Here is a 16,171-nt window from a genome sequence, read left to right on the forward strand (position 1 = left end):
TGCTGAGGTCAGGAGATGTCACCCCATGGAATCAATGTCCAACTTGCTGGCAACCCACATAAGCCCGAGTTCAGGAGACAATCAGCTGTTGAGTTTAAAAAGACTAATAAGCCCACTCAAACCAACCTGGGTAATTTCCATGCTCCTTTCTCTGCTACAGCTTGCAAAGAGAGGCTCCCAATTTGTGGGAGGCGGAGGAAGCTGGAGAGAGGATCAAAGGGGTCCTTTCTCTCCCTTCATTAAAAATGACACCTCTCGTTCATTTTGAAGGGAATGGGAGCTGTCTTGAGGTTCCTATCCTGACACTTTGAGATTTTTCTCTGTTAAGAACTTGAAAAATATGCAAATGCCCTGCATAGAACCAAGCACTCTGCTTTTCTTTCTTTCTTTCTTTCTTTCTTTCTTTTTTAATGGGTTGGTTCTGATGAAGACTGATTTTGCTCAAAAGTAGCTGGTTTTCTTGAGCTCAGAGTCTGTTATCATTCTTCTGCCTTAAATGAGTTTCTGCCATATTTCAAACCTCTGCTGAGGGAGATTGCAGGTGGAAAAGCTTATTACAACAAATTACCTTGACATCAGCTCTTTCATAACATTAGCTCCTTACTAAGAGCTCACCTCCGCCCCAGGTGAGCCGCTCTGGCACCGGAGCAGGAGGAAGATACCTTATTTCAGACACTCTGGGTCTCCAACTCAGTTGTTTTGGACTTGGTTGGATTAATGCATACTCTGTCCCCTGGGTGCAGCTGATGATCTGCTTTCCAAGGGCAATCCTTTGAATAGTAACACGGACATGTGTACACATGCACAGGAATGCATGCCCACATGTTGTATGCATGCATAGAGTGTGCATATGCTGCATATATGTGCTCACTCTGTGTAAACCACTGGGGTCAGTGACTGAAATTAATGGGCACATGGAATCCCCCAAGCTCAGCTTTTCTTGGAGGGGAAACTAATGATCATCCGGTAAACATACTTCCTCCTTTCTGCCTTCCTGCTCGTCTTTTCCAGTCTCCTTGTATCCGCCAGGAAAGACAAGGATATGCTGCTGTAACAAGCAGCCCCAAGACTCAGTACTTCCACATAACCAAAGTCATTCCTCGTTCCCTCAAGGTCCTTGCAGGTGGATGGGGATTGGTGGTGACTGTCACTCCTTGGGGGTGGAGGCTGGTGGGGCTTTGTGACAGTACAGATCCCGCCATCACTGCACAGATGAAAGAGGATGTGTTGAATACACGTGTCTGTCAAAGTTAGCACATTTTGCCCACCCAGCACTGCACTGACCAAATCACATCCCATGGCCACCTTAACTGGAATGGTGGAGGGAGCCATGGTTCTACCATGTGTGCAGAAGAGCTGACTATAGCACAAATACCTACTGCACCTCCTGAATGAGTCACTAGGGAGGCCATGATAAAGCACCACCGATCAGGGCTATAAGCACCAGAGAGCTATCTTCTCTCACTCTGCAGGGTAGAGGCCCAAGAGCAAGGTGTCAGCAGGTTGCTTCCTTCTGAGGCTGGAAGAGAGAATCTGGTCCAGGCTCCTCATGGCCTTTGCAGCCCAAGAAAGCCATGCAAGTACCATGGAGAATCAAGTATCATCAGTAGAGCGTAACTTTGGAAATATGTATGCTTGGGAAATCTCTCCACTTTACAAGCCCCCACTTTCTGTTATCTACAAATGAGGGACAAAAATACTACCCTTTTGGGTTCTCAAGAGAGAAAAATAAAATAAAGCATGTAGAGGACCCAACGTGTCGTGGGCAGAATGGGTGAGAGGCATCCTTATCCCCCAGGGCTGGCCTCATGGGTGTGCAACCTGTCCAGCTGCACAAAGATCTGTGCTTAGAAGGGCCCATGTTTGGTTTAATCTCTTGCTATTTTGAAATTCATAATAATTCACTAACAAAGAGCCCCATATTTTCTTTTTGCCCTCAGCCCTACATATTATGAAGCTATTTCTCTACCAGAAAATGGGCTTCTAGGCAAAAACTGATTTCTTGTTATTTTCCTCTGCAGGGAAGACCACAGGGAGAGTAGATGAGAACCTCACAATGAGGAATGGAGGAAATCCCCACGTACCCAAGGGGTGTCTCATTCCGCTGACAGTGCCTGAGGATGGATGTGCTAAGCAGTGGCATAGGGAGAGACTGGCAGGTGCAGTTAGAGAAACGGCCATTCGAAGCTCCTGTCACAGAGGACATTGTGCCTTACTATCAAATGACTCCTGCTCATCTGAGCAGGGCTTAGCTTTGGGAGCTCAGTGTCCTGATTGCAGGGCACCCTTAAGCCTGCAAGTTGGCATTATGAACCCCAAAGTTATAGATGAGGAAATTGAGACTCAGCAATGACCCCCAGCCCAGGGTCAAGCAGCTGACTGCTGGGCCAGAGCAGACTCCCTTTGCTGCACTGTCCTCTCTTTTCTCAAGGCCAAGATGTCAATTATTCCACAGCCACAGCTAACTGGTAAGTAAGGCACGTGTGGAAGAGTCCTACCTGCGTGCGGAGTTGACAGAAGTGCTCTCAGATGTCACCTAGGATATTTTCAAGTAAATGAAATAAGAGCAAAAAATTAGGAGAAGAAATGGAAGAGTCAGGAATCCTGAACAAACATAAGGGACTCACAAGAACAAATTATGGCCCACATTCTTTATTGCTTGTTTCCTCCCAGTAGAATTTCAAAAAAAAAGATGATTAGACACAGTTGGTGCTATATATTTAGAGTCATAAAACGTTTGATAGCATCTTGTGGAATTTTTGCTGGTAGAATTATTTAAATTGGCTGGGTTCAGAACATTGTCACGAAGATTGAAGGTTGGACTACTGCCGGTGAATACAGGGTCATAATAAATGGCTAAAAGAGAACAGTTGAAGACTGGTGTCCTGGGGTTTGCAGAAATTCCATGTTTTAATTAACTCTTCTATCAATAATTAAAATAAGTAAAGCTGGCTCTCTGGGAAAGGAGGCTGTAGTTGATGCTATTGGAAATAGATACAGTCCAAGCATTGATGACCACCTCTATCACCACCACTTGCATAAAACACCACCACTACCATCAACCACCACCATCACCATCATCACCCACTACCAATAACACCATCAACAACCATCACCATCACCAACAACCACCACCATCATCACCATCAACCACTATCACCATCATCAACCACTCCACCATCACCATCAACTACCGCCCACCATCAACCACCACCAGCATAACACCATCATAAGCCACCACCACTGCTACCACCACCATCACCAACCACCATCACCACTGCTACTGCCACTATTACAACAACAGCACAGCTACCAACACCACCAACAGAACCCAACGTTACCGGTAACAGCCATCACCCATACAACAGATGCAACAGTTAAAGTCAACAACTGTAACCATAACTGTCACCACCACCACCACATTAACAACAACCACAGCAAGAAGCCTGGTTTGAACATCAGGATGGAACTGTGTAGAGACCACCTTGGTTGTGGCTCATCCTTGACTTTGGATCCTGGCAGAATGAATTCCAGCCGGTGGCTGTCAAACAATGAAGAGAGGCTGGTCCAATCTGATCTCCTCCATCTCTGGGCTTCCTTCCAAGACTTAAGCATAAACCCCTCAAAAGCAAGAACTTTGCCAGCCACTCCAGCTTTGTAATGCTAGCATCTGGCTTGGAGCAGGTGCTTCTGACATATTTCTAAGTCAATGAACAATGGAAAAGATGAAGAGGGGCTTTGCAAGTGGAAACACCCAGGCAAGTAGCCTCTTGGCTTTGAGGTTGCCTTGCTGGTTGATGATGGAGGAGGAGCTTCTGGTGATGGAGAAGGCTCTACAGAGGCTGATGACCACCTTTCCCCCATGCACATCAGCATTAATAAAACTGAGCTCCCTAGGATCTGGCATGGTTTACAAAGAGCTCCCTGCAATGCTCAGAGTTCTGATCCTTGCAGCAACTAGAGGGGGTGCTTGGATCTGATGTTCTAGTTGCCTTGCTTTGCTCACCAGTAGAATAACACATGGAGAGGGGACTGGCATAGTGGGGTCTCAGGGAGGCAGTGGGAAGGTGGGGTTCAACCTCATCTGAGACAAGGTCACCTTCCTTTTCCAACTCTTACACCACCTCTGAGCACTGCCATTGCCAGGACAAACCCCTGCAACTGTTCTTCCATACCCTCTAGCTCCACCGGGTTTCCTTACTTCAATAATCCACGGGTTTCTTGAGGATTGCACTGTGGTGTGTGTTTATAGGACCCACAGAAGACATTGTAAGTGCAACTGTGAGCAACTCCCCCTATCCCCTTCTGTCTAGGGACATGGCAGAGACTACAGGGGTGTGACAGAAGGGCATTTGAGTTGGGGAGGTCCTGGCGGTGGTGGGACGTGTTTCCGATGTGGGGCTTCTGACATCTGGTGTGGGAACAGCTTCCAGAACTCCTCCTGCATGCCCGCTCACCAAGAGTCGTGAATTAGAACGGCACCTGTAAGGTCCAAGCCTGTAGCGCAACAGCCGTCAGCACTACCTGTGTGTGCCGTGGCGGGTTCTAAACATGCTGAGATATCGGGTTGAGTCTGGGTGTATCCAGCGTCTGCTGTCTTAGCCAAGGCTCAGACGTTTCGCTGAAAGAACACGCGTTGCCACCCAGCCTCGTGAAGCGTCTCAAGGTAGTAAATGTCTCCGTGACAAAACTCTACAAATCCGTCAGTGATTCAGCCTCCACAGCGTGGGGCCATTGGAGCACAGGGACGCTGCTCAGCGCAAGGCAGCAGGGCGGTGGAGGGGACGCATTGGTTTCTGACTAATTTTTATAATTTTTTCCAGTTTATGGATTACACCCAAGATTCAAATATGAGGAAAAGTAGTATTCTCAATGAAGCCAAAAATGTAGACCAGAAAAAAAGTATTTGTCAGCCGTTTAATATTTCAAAGGCATTATGATATTTTTCTCACTTTAAATAATCATCCCATAATCTGTTTGTGTGTGCATATGTAGCTATATGTAGATGTATGTATATATATATGTGTGTGTGTGTGTGTATCTATATCTGTATCTTCATTATAAGATGGTCTTAAAAGTGTATGTGTCACTTGGACCATCAAACTCGGACTTTGATCTGCGGGTGAGGACTCTGAAGGCCCCCTGTAGCCAGAGTAGAAAGCACCATCGCCCGTCAGACTCTGTTTTTGCTTTCCAGGGGTTCATCGTCCACTGCCCACAGCCTTGCCTCCCCTCTGGGCTCCCCTGTGCCTCTGAGGGAAAGGTGGTAGTGTGCTTCCTGAAAGGCTGAAGTTTCAGGGAGACAGGGCTTTGTTTAAGATTCAAACGGTCGTGGCTTCTGCAAGCCAAGATTGCCTTCTATTTGGCAATCCAGTTTTATAACCTTCCCGGCTTGCAGTGTGTCCCAGGTCTGAGTAGCCACAGGGCAGGCCCTCCTTCCTGCGTGAGGGTCAAGCCTGCAATCCTTACTTGTTTGGGGGCCTCTGTGTCTGGCTCATCTTCTCAGTGATGGCTTCTTTGAGAAGCAGAAGCAGCAGACATGGATGGGGAGGTCCCGCCCTCCCTCCGCCCACTGGCTGCTGGGCTAGCTCTGCCAGTTGGCCAGGAAGCATTAATGGGGGAGTTTTGCGGAAGACAGAGGCTCCCACGCATACACCCAATTGTCAGTGGTTCAAAGCCATCAGCTTTCTCAAGCCAGCAAGGTCATGGGATCTGGAGACTCGAGCACCTGGCACGTGGGTTCCGGCAGAATGCCTTCCCCAAGCCGAGCTGTGGTCCTTCCCCGCACCCCTGCCCACAGGACCACTGGTACTGTCTGTGCTCCTCTCTTGCTGGACTTCACCCAGATCAACAGCAAGATGCCCACGAGTTCTGATTTTCTGACTCTTTGCAACCGCTTCTCCAGCAGGTGCCTGACCGTCACTGGTGCTGCCAGTGTCCTGAGCCGGCCCTGCAGGACGCTCTGACGGGCTGCCACTCCCAGCCTGCGAGACCCTGGGCCTCCCTAAGTCAGTCGGTGTCTCCTGGGTGAGTGTGGCAGCTCCCGTTTCTGTGTTTATTAGAGGATAGTCTGTGGTGTTCTACCTGGGGGACCAGACTGATGGTGGTCGAAATGTGCTTTCAAGTTCTAGTTCAGAGGTAAGCGCTCCATGGCCAGCGGGGCATGTCTGCCTCTTCTTGTGGGTCTGGGGGAAGCAACAATTCTTGCCAGCCCCAGGGCTAGCTGGGAAAGAGAAGGACTGGGGAGGGCACAGCTGATCCATTTCAGGGAAAGGTCCCAAGAAGCGTGTCTCCCTCCCACTCCCACCCACTGGCCTGAATGGAGTCAGATGACCTCATTGTGTGCAAGGGCAGAAGGAGAAGACAGTGTGGGCAACCGCCCACCTGGCTACAGTCCTTTCCTAAGGAAGCTGAGGGGGTTAAGAGAAGTGATGGGCAGCCAGTGTCACCACGCGTAACCGGGGGCCAGGTCTCCCGCTAAGTCTCACGGAGGGCAAGTGCTCTCACCACGTCACTGTAGACTGCTCGAGCTTGGGCCCATCCAGGGTGGGAAGCTTGTTAGCTGCTCCGTGAGCATCCTAAGTTATGGTCAACATCCCCACCAGCTCTGTTTCCCGGGACCATCGGTTTGGGGCAGACCCTCACTTGGACTCCTTGCACCTGAAACCCAGGACTGCGACGAGGCAGGCGGACTGCTCGCCATCACACGGGACTGCACCACCCAGGCGCGGTGCAGGTGCCCAGGGCATGGGGACGTCCTGGAGGGTCGGGGAGGGGACTGTTTCTCACCGTCTTGTCTCCTGTGTGCCTGAGGCTGTGCAGGGCGTGTGTGACCGTGTGTGCGTACGCACACCCATGTGTGTGTCTGTAGGTGAGACACCGAGACACAGGGTTCCCTCTTCAGATGAGAGCATGAAACTGCCCAAGAAACCACGTGCTCGTCCCTTCAATAAAGTCACAGGTCCCTTCGCTGGAGGCGCCGAGGAGAGAGCTCAGGCTGAGGAGGAGGCACCTCCCGGTGGGAATGCAGAGATCGTCCCACACCCAAACCTCAGCTACGACGTCCGTCCCACGCATCCCATAGACGCTTACACCCTCACACGCCCCAGGTGCACACCGACGCCCCCCCAGAGGCCACTCCCTCAAATCCACAGTCCGCTCCGTTAGTGACAGGCAGACGCTCGGTGGCCCCAGCCACAGGCTCAGGGACACATCATCACCCACGGAAGTCACCGCCGCACGCCCCGCACAAGGGCGCTCACGCACACCTACACGCTCACGCACACCTACGCGCTCACGCACACCTACACGCTCACGTTCCTGCTGCTGCACACGGCCTCACGCCCGCCTTGTGTGTGCGCACACCCCACACGCTCACACACCCCACACGCTCACACACCCCACACGCTCACACACCCCACAGCACCCTCTGGGCTCAGGGGGTCCACGCTTGTGCCAGCCTCAGCAATCACACCCCCAGAACCGCCCTTACCATTAGGAGCAAACAGGAAACCATCCCAACCCTCCCCCACCCCCGTATGTCGCTGCATTGACGTTTCTGCCCAGTAGGGGTCAGGCCGACATTACCTGCTCCGCCTGGCAATGACCCCCTCCGGGAGTCCCCAGAGGAGAGCGGAAGATGTTTGAACACAAGACAGGAGCAGAGAGAAGAGGGGACACACCAGGACTCTGGGCTGCAAGGTGGAGGCAGAGCCTCGACCTGGCTCTCCCGGGTCCATGGGTGAACGCATGAGAACCCCTCCGGGGCAGGCGGCAGGAGGCCAGGCACTGGTGGAGCTGGGGAGTCAGTTAACAGCCTTCGGGGGTACCATCTGCATTCAGTGCTGAGATGGGGGGGTGGGGGCCTCCTTGTGCATTTGCACAAACCCTGTTGGTGTTGGGGGGGGATCTGGGGGGAGCACTGGGTATAAGCCAGGTGCATGGGGGGACTGGGCGGGCCTGTCCAGGTGCTTCCAGGTCTCCATCTGTGGCCCCAGCAGCGGGCGTGAGGTGACGGCTCCCCTGCAGGGGCCTGAGGATTCATCCGGGGACCTTGCATGGCACCCGGTTCTGCACGGTGCTGGAAGCCGCTCTCCGGTCTCAGTAAAGTGGAAAGCATGCTGGGAAGCCGAGTGCCCGAGGTTAGTTACGGAAAGAATTGCTACACCGTCTGGGAGCCGCTAGCCGTTTTCCCGTCCTGCTCATCATGTCTCAAAATGATACGTGGACTGCGCTGAAAATATCCCAGACATTCCTCTCTGCCTTAATTACAATCATTAGATTTGGAGAAAGGCTAGTGATGGGTGGGTTTTGGTGGTGGTGGTGTTTTCGTGTTTTTTGCTTGGCTTTCATTATAAGCCAGCTGGGCTCTAGCCCACGTGGACCAGAAGCACTGTGGCCCCTTCCTGACCCAAGGACTCCACATCCCACGCCGCGGTCTCTGGTCTGGGGTCCAATAACCCAGGACGTGTATGGAGAGCCCCAGGAGATTTCCAAGTGAACCCCTACTTGTAAGTGAACTGCTCCTCCCCAACCTTGGTGCTCCTGGCCCACCGTGAGTGCTCGGTAACCGTGAGCTCTTCCTTGGTATCATTATTAATAAATTACAGAAGATAATTTCTCCTTCCTTTGTCTGTTTCTCCCCAAGCCCCTCTCCAAATGGCAGGGCGCCTTCTCCCTCCCATACCTCCGAAGGAACACAGGGACTGACACTAGCCCTCGCAGGTATGGGGGGGGTCTCGGAGGGGTCGGTGGGGGTGGAGAGCGTCTGTGAGCTCCCTTAAAGTAAATGGCACGATTCTGGGCTTATAACACCTTCTGTGGGGCAAGGACCCTGTCTTTTCTCAAATTTGCAGAGTCCAGAAGCCCTGAGGCACTGTGAGGCTTTACCCCGGTTCCCAGGAGCTGGAGTTTCTTCCCTCCGACACTGAATTCCTATTATCATGCTAATATGTTAACAGAGTAGCATTGCTCCCCATAGGGAATCCTTAACCCAAGTTAATCCGCAGAATTAGAACAAGAAATGGGAAGGCCCCTGAGGGCACCACTTGATGTGAAACCCTGGACCCTAAGGATGTGACATCTCATCTCTGGGCCTTGGGTTTTCTCCCCCACCAAATGAGGACCGTGACTGGCAGGGTGACGGCCAGTCCCCATTTGCAGGAGAGGCTGCGGTCACGACTGTGGTCACTTTTCAGGCCCCTCATGCTCAGAGCAAAGCCTTTGCTTCCTCCCTGGGAGGGCATGGGGCTCTGACCCCAGCAGCTCTCATTCAGATGCCTCTGGGGTGGATTCTTCCAAGGAAACAGGAGGAAGCAGTCTAGAAGGGAGCACTGGAGGAGGGGTGGTTCTCTGAGCCCAGCTTCTTGAGGGACTTGGTGTCTCCTCCAGGTTTCTCATTCTTCCCCCACTGAAGCGTCTACTGAGGGCTCAGACCAGGCCCTGGGTTCTCCTCTCTTAACTCACTTTTGGCAATACTCGTGTTTCTGTGAGTGGTTCCCACTGGTGTTGTGCAGTTCACAACCTGTGCAGCAGTGCATGGCGGTCCTGTGCATCTGAGGTTCTCAGTGACTGCTGACCTTTTAAAAGTTTTAAGTTATGAAATGTAATATGCATAAAGAATGATGCATAGCCGGGCGCGGTGGCGCGCGCCTATAGTCCCAGCTACTCGGGAGGCTGAGGCAGGAGGATCGCTTGAGCCCAGGAGTTCTGGGCTGTAGTGCGCTATGCCGATCGGGTGTCCGCACTAAGTTCGGCATCAATATGGTGACCTCCCGGGAGCGGGGGACCACCAGGTTGCCTAAGGAGGGGTGAACCGGCCCAGGTCAGAAACGGAGCAGGTCAAAACTCCCGTGCTGATCAGTAGTGGGATCGCGCCTGTGAATAGCCACTGCACTCCAGCCTGGGCAACATAGCGAGACCCTGTCTCTTAAAAAAAAAAAAAAAAATTTAAAAAAAAAAAAAAAAAAAGAAGAAGAATGATGCATAAAACACCACTGCTCTGATTAACGAATAGTGGTAAAGCATATATCCATGTAATCATCGCCCAAATCAAGACATGGAATGTTGGCCCAGGAAGATCTCCAGGCTCCCTTCCACAGGGCATCCCCTATCTTGACTTTCAGGATGACTACTTCCTGCTTTTGTTGATGCTGTTGCTACAGTGTTGCCAGCCAAATGTGCGTCCCTAAACCATGCCTTAGCTTCCCAGCTGCTGGGAACAGGATATAAACTGAAGCATGCCGTGTGCATTCCGTGTCTGGCTTCTCTCACTCAACATCACATTTGTGAGGCTCACTCATGCGTGTCGATGTACTTTCGTTCATCTTTATTGCTGCTTAAGTATTTCACTGTACGAGTATACCACCCTTCATGGATCTATTCTACCGCCGACGGAAGTCTGGCTTGTTTCCAGCTGGGGGCTCTTGTAATCAGGGTTGCCATGGACAGCCTTGTACACACGACCAGATGCGTTTATGCACCAGCTGTATGCCTGTGAGTGTGAAATCAGTAGGTCATGGAGAATGTGCACGTTCAATTTCAGTAGATAATGCTCACCACGTCGGAAAGTAGCTGGAACAATTAATGTGTGTTTCTGTTCTACAGCCTCAGCAAACAGCAGATAATATCGAATTTTTGCCAAACAACATAAGTGCAAAGGGGTCTACTCTGGTACTCCTTTCGCATTTCTCTGATGATTAATGATATTGTGCATTTTCTCTTGTGTTTATTGGCCATTTACAGATCCTTCTTTGTAAAGTGTCTGTTCGAGATGTTTGCCCTTTTTTAAAAGGGGCTATCTACCTTTTTAAAAATTTTTTTACTTGTAGATTTTTTAAAGTGTTGGGTCGGGGGTTCCAGGAATGCAGGAGGAACAATAGAAATGATTGCGGGGGCCACCATCTTCCAGCCCCCTCCCCACCCCCTTCCTTAACCCTAGACTCTCCCGCCAAAAGGGTGTATGCCCAGGTCATGTCTCCATAGGTAACCCGATAGCTATGCAGGAAACAGGAGTATCAGGAGCCCCCACCTCATACCCTCTGATCACCAAATATGGATGTGAGCCCATGCCCTGCCTTGGCCCGATAAAAGACCCCCGCCCACTCCCTCCCACTGCGACGTCCCCCACTCCCTTTCTGGAGTTGAGGAACCTCCCCCGAGGGTGCCCACCTCCTCCCGGCGTGACTTTCCTGGCTCCCCTTCTCCCGAGCCCTGAAACTTCGCCGGGACACCTTTAATAAATCTTGTCTTGCGCCCACCTTGCCGGGTGTTGTGTTTACCTCGCCTGTGAAGCTACATAAACTATTGCCTCTCCCTCACACCCGCAAATCGATTTCCAAAGCATCTACTTCTCAGTTAACCTGCCTTCACATATTTGACTTCAGACCCTGGTCTTCTGCATGTGTGGCCTCTTACAATTTACTGTCCGCATGAGTGCCGGACATGAGCATGAAGCCCGAGCCTCCATATGTCAGTCCCTCCGTAAAACCCCTCATCAGCGCACCATACAGGAGATGATCTCTTAGCCACGGCCTGAAGGCCCGTTTCTGCTGGTCTCACCGACGCCGGCTTCAGCCCGATGGCCTCAGCAGCTTTGGCAAGTCTTTTTGCCCAGCAACACCAGAATGCTAATCTGCCTGCAGACGCCCGGGGCTGCGGTATGCTGGTTCACTAGTCTCTGACACCGGCTACTCGGCCCTAGAATATACCTCCAGCTTTGGAAAACCAACATTATTGAAGTTAATTTGCAAACAATAAAAAGCACCTGTTTCAAGTGTAGACTCTGGTGAGTGTTGACCGGTGTGTAGGCCCGTGTAACCACTACCCAAAAACCAGAGCGAGAACATTCCAATATGGCAAAAAGCTGCCTCGGGCCTCCTTGCAGTCAAACGTCCCCCTCCCAGCGCCTCCCACCCGGCGAACTCCGGTGGGCTCTGTGCTTCTGGATTCCTGTTCTAGAATCCGACCGGCACGGAACCATCCTGGTATGTGTGTCTTACCTTGTCCCCCTTACTTTGCCTGTCCGCATCATTGTCGATCAGCACTTGCTTCCTTGGCAACACAGCAACATTCCTCAGTGCGGAGACACCACAGTGTCCCAGCCCTGTCACCTGCTGATGCACATCTTGGTCTCTTCTGCCAGGGACTACCAGGAAGACAGCGGCTATGCACGTGCATGACGAGGCGTCTGTGTGGCCATGCCTTCCTCGCCCGGGGGTCACTAGTGGAGAGTTCAGTGCTGGCATCTATGCAAAGTGTAGGCTGACCTTCCTGAGAAGATGCTGAACTATATTCCTAAGTGTCTGGGTCCCGCCAGCAACGCCTGAGCCGTCCAGGTGCCCACACGCTCGGTACACTTGGTCACTTTCAGGATGACTTTAGCCATCCCGGAGGTATAAACTTACACCTCTTTTCACCAATTTTAATTGGCATTTTCTGATGACAAAGAGGCTGAGAGCTTTTCATGTGCTCACCAGACCCTTGTCTATGTGTTCATGCATCTTGCCTACTTTTTTTTTTTTTAAGATTTTATTTATTTGACAGAGAGAGACACAGAAAGAGAAGGAACACAAGCAGGGGGAGTGGGAGAGAGAGAAGCAGACTTTCCTCTGAGCAGGGAGTCGGATGTGGGCCTCCATCCCAGGACTTTGGGATCATGACCTGAGCAGAAGGCAGATGCTTAACAACTGAGCCACCCAGGTGCCGGCATCTTGCCTATTTTAAAAAAATCAGGTTGTCTCCTTTGATTGGGTTCTTTCCGATATGTATTGTTCATATTTTCTCCTAGTCTGTGACTTAACTTTATTTTCTTAAGTGCTTTTTTGTTTTTTTTTTCTTTTTCTGAAAAGCAGAAGTTTTAAATATTGAATTAAGTCCACGTAGAGCTGTTTCTTTTCTGCTTTGCCTCTGTGTCCTGTGAAACCTTTGCTGACCTCAAGATCATGAATGTTTATTCTATATTTTACTCCAGAAGTTGATACTTTTAGCTGTGACTCTTAATTCTGTGGTCCATTTCATATTAATTTTTGAATATGTTATAAAGTGAGAATCAAAGTTAAATTTTTTTTTATAAGGATGCTCGGTTGCTCCAGCCCTGTTTTCAGAAAGACTAGCGTTTCTCCACTAAATTATCTTGACACCTTTATTGAAAGTTAATTGACCATATAAGTGTGATCCTATTTCTTGAATCTCTACTCCATTCCATTGATTTATATGTCTGTCCATATGGCCGTACCACACTGTCTTGATTATTGTGGTTTTATAGTAAGTACTGAAATCAAGAAGTGGTAAGGCTCCCACTTTGCTATTTGTCACGGATCCATGTTTGTGTCTGTCCCCCAGATCTGCATGTCGGAACTCTAACCCCTAATGTGATGATGGTATCCGGGGGCGTGGCCTTTGGGAGATAATTAGGTTTAGATGAGGTCATAAGGTGGGGCCCTGGGGACTGTTAAGGTCACTGCCCTTCACCAGGGAGCTTTCTCTCTCTAATCCCTCCAACTCCCCAATCCTTGCTCCTACCCCACACCCTGTGACCTTGAACTTCCCAGTCCCCACAACTGTGAGAAACACATTTCTGCTGTTAAAACACGCAATTTATGGTATTTTGTTACAGTAGTGCTAACAGACTAAGATACTTTTTTCTTTTTTATTTTAATCACTTTGCCTCTTCTAGGTTTTAAAAAATTTCCAGGTAAAGTTTAGAATCAATAGTCAATTTCAAAAAAAAAAGTCTGCTTGAATTTTGATTGGAATTACATTCAATCTGTAGATGGCTTGGGGAAGAATTAACGTGTTAACATGGAGTCTTCCAGTCTTTGGACAAGCCATTCCTCTCCATGTACATCGGTTTTTTTGTTTTTGTTTTTGTTTTTTTTAAAGATTTTATTTATTTATTTGACAGACAGAGATCACAAGCAGGCAGAGGGGCAGGCAGAGAGAGAGAGGGGGAAGCAGGCTCCCCGCGGAGCAGAGAGCCTGATGTGGGGCTCGATCCCAGGACCCTGAGATCACAACCTGAGCCGAAGGCAGAGGCTTAACCACTGAGCCACCCAGGCGCCCCTGAAGTATCTTTCTAAAAGACAAGATGAAAAGAGTTTATTTTAAGTTTACCCATATTTACCATTACTGGTGTAGATCTGAATCTCTGTATTATCATTTCCTTTCAGCCTGAAAACCTTGGACATTGAACCTTTCTAGTATGAACCCACTGGCTCCACGCACTCTCAGCTTTGGTCATCTCTAAAAATGATTATTTCCCTTGGGGGTCTTCTGTCTTGCATTGTTTTTGACGAGACATCTCTGGTGGGTTTTCACTTTGTTCCCCGGTATGGGGTGTATCTTCCCTTACTCTGAATGTTTTTGAGATTTTCTCTGCCACTGGTTTTCAGGAACTGGGTGACAATGTGCCTTCATGTAGTTTTCTTTATGTTTATTCTGTCAGGATCTGTGAGGCTGCTTAGACCCGTGGGCGTAGTTTTATCACATTAGCACATTTTTCAGCCTTTACTACTTCAGATATTTTCCTGACCCTTTTTCACCCCCTTCCAGGACCCCAATCATACACACATTGCATGTCTTGGATTTTTGCCCTCCAGGTTGCTGCAGCTTTTACAGTTCTTTTCAGCCTTTCTTTTTTCTGGGTTTTAATTTGATAATTTCTTCTTCTGTATCTTCAAATTAACTGATTCTTTCTTTTTAAGCATTTAATCTGCTGCTAAGCTGATCCAGAGACTTATTTTATGTCAGATTTTTTTTCAGCTTCTAAAAGTTCCATTTGCTACCTTTTTATATCTTCTTCTATCTCATTATTTTCCTATTTCCTTGTCATGTCCTTGAGCATATTTACAATGACTGTTTGAAACACTGGTTGATAATGCCATCATCTCTGACTTCTGGATCTGTTTCTATTATATGTTTAATCATGTAATTGGTTACATTACCTTGCTTTTGCATATACATAGTGATTTTTTACTGGATGCTAGACATTGTGACTATTACACTGTTGAACGTCTGCATTTTGTTACTGTTGAGAAAACACTGAGTTTAGTTCTGGGTGCAGTTAGGTCACTTGTGGATAAATGTGATCCTTTTGGGACTTGTCTTTAACTTCTTACAGGACAAGTCTGCAGTAGCCTTCAATCTATGGCAGTTCAGACTTACTAATGAGACCTAACTCTGGCGTGTCTCTGGAGTGTCGCAGATGGTAAGCCACTCCACTCTGGCTGATCAGAGTTCAGGATTCCAGGACTCCTATGTGGGTTTCAGAAAATACTTGCTTTGCAGGGTCTTGGTAGTTCTTAGAAATCTTACAGAATGCCACCCTATACTGCTTGGTATTTAGCAGTACACTCCCGAGAACCTCTAGGCAGATTTCTTGAGCTTATTGTTTCAACACGACTCTCTTCTTTCCAAGTCTGAGCTCCTACCAATTCCAGCTTCTCTGTCCTCACCTCAGTGAGCCTGCTGTCTGCTTGGCTCCTTTCCCTATGCCACAGTATGGGAAATAGCTCTGGGGAGATAGCAGTCCCCTCACTTAGAGCTTTTTTACAGATTATGGTCCCATACTGCCAGTTCTCCAGTGTTTCGTACGTTTCATCCAGTTTTCTAGTTTCTCCTTATAGGACTGTGAGTCTGATACCATTTACTCTAGATTGGTGAAAGCAGAGATATATCTTCCTGCTCACTCTTGAGTCAGTAAATCCAGACCAGCCTTTTACTAAATGTCTGGCTTCTCATCTCTAATTACCTAGAAGACATCTCCTGCCCTGCCATTATCTCTGAGTCACGTGTTCCAAGTGAATTCCTTATCTTTCCTTGCCCATCTGCTTTTCCTTCTAGTTTCCTTTTGTCTGCTAAGCTCAAAATCTTGGTCATCTTTAAACATTAACTTAATTGTCCATCTCTTTAAAATCAATTCCAGTTTCAAGCCATGCCAATTCTTTTCGAAAGATTTCTTAAATCCGCTCTTTTCTCTCTGTTTCTACTTCATCTTTACTGGGAACAACCCTCACCTTTCTAATAATAGGTTTCTAAATGCAACTGTGTGAGAAGGTTGGGTGATATGTATGTCAGAGGCTGAGAGAACCCCATAATGGTCAACAACGCTCTTCAGACATCTCCAGTCCCCGCCATATCCTGTGTCTTGGGCACTTGCAGGGCCATATTAATC

This window comes from Mustela erminea, chromosome 10, assembly GCF_009829155.1.
Source record: "Mustela erminea isolate mMusErm1 chromosome 10, mMusErm1.Pri, whole genome shotgun sequence".
Lineage (NCBI taxonomy): Eukaryota > Metazoa > Chordata > Mammalia > Carnivora > Mustelidae > Mustela > Mustela erminea.